This window comes from Octopus bimaculoides, chromosome 2, assembly GCF_001194135.2.
Source record: "Octopus bimaculoides isolate UCB-OBI-ISO-001 chromosome 2, ASM119413v2, whole genome shotgun sequence".
Lineage (NCBI taxonomy): Eukaryota > Metazoa > Mollusca > Cephalopoda > Octopoda > Octopodidae > Octopus > Octopus bimaculoides.
The window spans coordinates 135547892-135552814 of NC_068982.1; positions in this window are offsets into that span (position 1 = coordinate 135547892).

Consider the following 4923-nt stretch of genomic DNA (forward strand, 5'->3'; position numbering starts at 1 on the left):
CTACCAAAAACTGAGCAAATATAAAGATCTTGAAATAGAAATTAGCAAAATGTGGAACCTGAAGACTAAAACAATCCCTATTGTCATAGGTGCCCTGGGAATGACAGCGAAACGGGCTGATTACTACCTAGCTCAGATACCAGGGAACCCCAAAATGGCTGAAGTTCAAAAGATAGTGCTCATGGGAACTGCCCACATCCTACGTAAAATACTGTCTATATGATCTCAAATTTTAAAACAAACACAATCCAAATATATGGTACCCTAGGCATAACACCTACATGAACTTCTAACTTGTTGTTTCTTGAGGTCTCTGTGTGAGACTTGGATCCAACTTGTACAAATGCAAAGCAAAAGTCAAACATAAAATAATAATAATAATAATAATAATAATAACATCAACAACATCGAAAAATACCTTAGGAACGAGAACCCTGGTTCGAAATTTCCCCAAGACACCTGATGAAAGTTGGAGGGTATATCAGCCCAAACGTTGTGTTAACAACAAACAAGATGAGGACAAATATCCGTCAAATGTAAATAATGTAAATAGTGTTTAAGTTGTTTCGCGTTGCATCCGCATTCCAAGCTATCGAAATCATTGTGATTTACGCAAATGGTTTAGTTTTAAAGCGAGACTAAATACAAATGTATAGCTATGACTCTGTATACATAAGTATACATAAATTATGTAGAATTGGTAAACTAGTAATTAATTCAATGAGATTTTTATATCGAGCAGTACGATATGAGAACAAGAGAAGCAGTTAAATTTTGTAAGTTTCTGAAAGAGCAGCATAGATATATTATTATATATATATATATATAGGATAACATCCTTACGAGTCTGATTTTAGGAGGCTCGCTTCGAGAGTTGCATTCTGTCGCGTTCGGCAAAATGTGTTTTTATTATGGTCCTTTTGACTTTAAGTGTCCCTCCTAGCGAGGCATTTATGTATAGTAATGCCCTTAATATAAATAGATATATTTATAGGGAATAATTAATAATTTTTTCCCTTATGAGGTTTTTTGTCACTAACTACTTGATGAATTCTTATAAAGATTTTATCCTATATTTAAATTGTAAATTTAACCAGAATATATTCAGTGCAGAATTTTATTTTAAACAAACACGTGTATCGAGATGCAATTCGAAAAGTCTGCCTCTTACATAGATATATAGGTATAAACAATTTCCATTTTTGTTTATTTTTATATACCTTGACTGTACGTGTACTGGAAAGTAAAGAGTGCACTTGTGCACTAAATACGAAATCATATGATATACAGCTGAGTCTGATTTTAGGAAGCTCGCTTCGAGAGTTGCATTCCCTTGCGTTCGGTAAAATGTGTTTATTGTGGTAGTTTTAACTTTAAGAGTCCTTCCTAGCGTGAGGCATCTAAGTATATTTATGCCCTTAATATAAATAATATATATTCTAATTTATTTATGTCTCGTTTATAGTTCTGTGTGCTCCACCGATTTACGTGTCAAACACTAGTATGACAATGACATAACACTGTCCGACTACCTATAAAGATAGAAATTAACTACGCTTCGCATTATGAAATCACAAATTCTGGTCTATTCACTCCGTCGTCCCGTCTTTCCTGTTTTCTACATAAACTTGGAATTAATATTCATCAATACCACTTGGATTTCGATACAAGCTTACCATAGTGCAATATTAAAACAGGGTATAAAACTAATATAGTAATTTGTGGATAAACTAAATCGTAATATAAATGGTTTCCTATAGCAAGTGTACAGGCGAGTTCAGCTTCTCATTTTTGATCAGATTATCTAATCCTATAGCAGTACACTCTTTTATTATTTAGCTTTCTTTTACAATGTTTTCAGTAAATTTCTAATGACTAGGCTTCGAAGTCGTTACCGTTCGGCAATAAGCGAGTATTCAGCTCATAAACTTTAGTTATATCTTCATAACACCTAACACTTTCTGAAAAGTATTATTTTAACTATGGTGTAGAGTGGTGATATTCTCATGTTTTCTATCGTAACTGTTCTTGTTTTTTCAGATATTTGTATTTGTATCTATGTCTAATTCCATTAGTATTCACTCATGTTAAATACGTATGGACATGAGAAGAACGTCTGTAATACGACAGTGTTCTGCAAAACGTTTTATCGAAGCAATTACTTTATGTAATGAAATTCATTAGAATGATAGATGACGCTAATCAAGATGAAGAGTAGCGGTTTAAATCGTTAGTTACATAGAAATGTTCCCATCTTGGTGTAATGTGAAACGAAAAGAAGACATTTATATAGAAAGTAATAAATCAAATCGTTAATATAAATAACGAAATATTCACAAATGCTGTCATCTAAAGGAATATACTAGAATCAGCATCAGACTTGAGTATGAAGCAAATGTTAGCCATATTCAGTAAACTTCATAACACAATATTTCTAACTTAATATCTGAAAGTATAAAACTTCCTTGCTTAACTATTTTGATGTTTTCAATTCCAGTTAAATACCTAAAATCCACAGGCATATTTTACAATTAAGACGAACCATTGGTTTCAAACAACTTGTATGAATGCATTAATGTTCGAATAGTTTTAAAAAAAGGCGTTGATAGATGCTATTAGTCTTCGTGGATGTTATAAATTAGGTATATTTTTGGTAGCATATTTTCAGAATGAGATAAAAATCCAAGGCTGTGAAAGATTTTAGAACATTTATAAAGAGAAGTTCTTACAGCTGTTTCCGGGATATTTTATATATCTCTTCATCGGAGAGGGTGTGAGAAGATGCTTAAGCAAAAGTTATTCTAGATAAGATATGAAATAGAGAGTGAAGTGGAGGAATGAAAATAGACGTGAGATGTGCAGGGATATTGTATCTGCAGTTCCATTATTTAGGCAGAATGATATACATATAAGATTCCAGTACCTTGTGAGTAAGTTCCAGTAGCATTTAAAATTGGTTATTCCCAGTATAGAGTTTGTACACTGTGTTATTGAATCGAGGGTTTTATTTAAATAAAACCCTCGATTCAATAACACCGGGCGTTGTGAGTGTTTATTGAGCGAAAACACCTAAAGCTTTATGAGGATCCGGCAGGGGATGGTGGCGATCCCTGTTGTACTCTTTCACCACAACTTTCTCTAATTCTTTCTTCCTGTTTCTGTTGTACCTGTATTTCAAAGGGACCAGCTTTGTCACACTCTGTGTCACGCTGAATCTCTCCAAGAACTACGTTAAGGGTACACGTGTCTGTGGAGTGCTCAGACACGTGCAAGATAATTTCACGAGCAGGCTGTTCCGTTGATCGGATCAACTGGAACCCTCGTCGTCGTAACCGACGGAGTGCTAACAAAAACAAAAAATATTTATAGTCTGTCAGTGGGCATTTATTGCAGTATTTGTCCTAAGATAATATTTCTTATGGCTATGCTATGCTAAAATCAGAATAAGAATCAGAAGAGGACAAAACTTTTCTGCAACAGAGGCCAGCAAAAACGTTTATTGTTTTTCTGCTTTTCAGCCTTTTCAATAGCGTGTCCCCACAGCCAGCCACATACTCGGACGAGAATACCTCCACTCTCATATAGAAAGAGCGAATAAAATTATTTTTGTTCATTCATTTGTAACGGCAACCCCATTATTATCAATTCCAACTGTCATGCCATTATTTTTTATTCGTTTCTTTACTTTTTTATTCATCTATTTCAGTCCATAAATGCAACTACTTTCAAATCTTTCTATTTAATTTTTCCATTGTAATACGCCCCCACCGCCATCTGTCATTCTTTCCAATCAATAAACTTCCTTCATTTTCTCGTCTTCTTCTTACTCTCTTCTTACACCCTTGTCCTTTTTATCCTTTTTACTTTTCGTTTCTCCCTTCTTACTTTTCTTTCTTTCCTTTCTTTTACGCCCCCTTCGTTTTCCTCTTTCCTCTCTTTGTTCCATTTCCCCATCTCGCATCACATGTTCTCTCCACCATCATGCACTACGCGCGGAAAACTCTATAAATATGAGCAAATCGCATTACTCTTTATCCATGACTTACCTAAAGGCCTTGAGCACCCACAGGTGTAGATCAGAGCGATAAGAAACTGACTGAAACAAAATTATATAATTTTAAGATGTATGCTGGTTTATGGTTTAAGCCGGTCGAATTAGATAGGAGTGCCCGTCGTATGCTGTAGACTATAAAGTTATTTATTGAAACTAAAACTTCAGATTTTGTTTCGTAACATAAGTTTCACACCACGGCGAATTTATCGCGTGACAAACACTTTCAGTTTCCCTTGTAATTCTGTCCTAAGCGCATGCGTATATTTTTTCTATCTTTGAACAGAACTTACTGTAGCTATTAATATAAACTTTCTCACTCACAACCCCTCTGTGTTCTGAAAATGTAAGTTTCCCAAATAAAGTGTACTTCATATTCAAGGCTCTGATGAAGCTACGTATAGAAGGTTACTCAGGTACTCAACCAAGAGTCTGCCACATCCTATAGCAGAAAATGCTGTAGGCTAATGAAGCTCATTACATAGCATTTGTTCCTACTGCTATCTTCTTTTCATCCCTCTTTCGCTCTCTTTCTCTCTCTATATATATGTATGTATGTATGTATGTATGTATGTATGTATGTATATGTATATATATATATATATATAGGTATATATATATATTTTTTTTTAGCATCGTTTTGTCTTGGGAGACAATGGTGTTGCGCATTCCTCTCCAGTTTTGCACAAGCCAGGGCTAGATGTAAGAAAATGCTGCGTAGCCCAATAGTCAGGATTCCTCTCTCGACCTTGTGACAAAGTCCAAAGGAGTATAGAGCATTACGTTTGACACCAACTTCATTGCAGGAACTGCTGGAAGAGTGTCGAGTCTAACACTAAACCGCCTACGGGGCTCCACTCAGGATTTCTTTG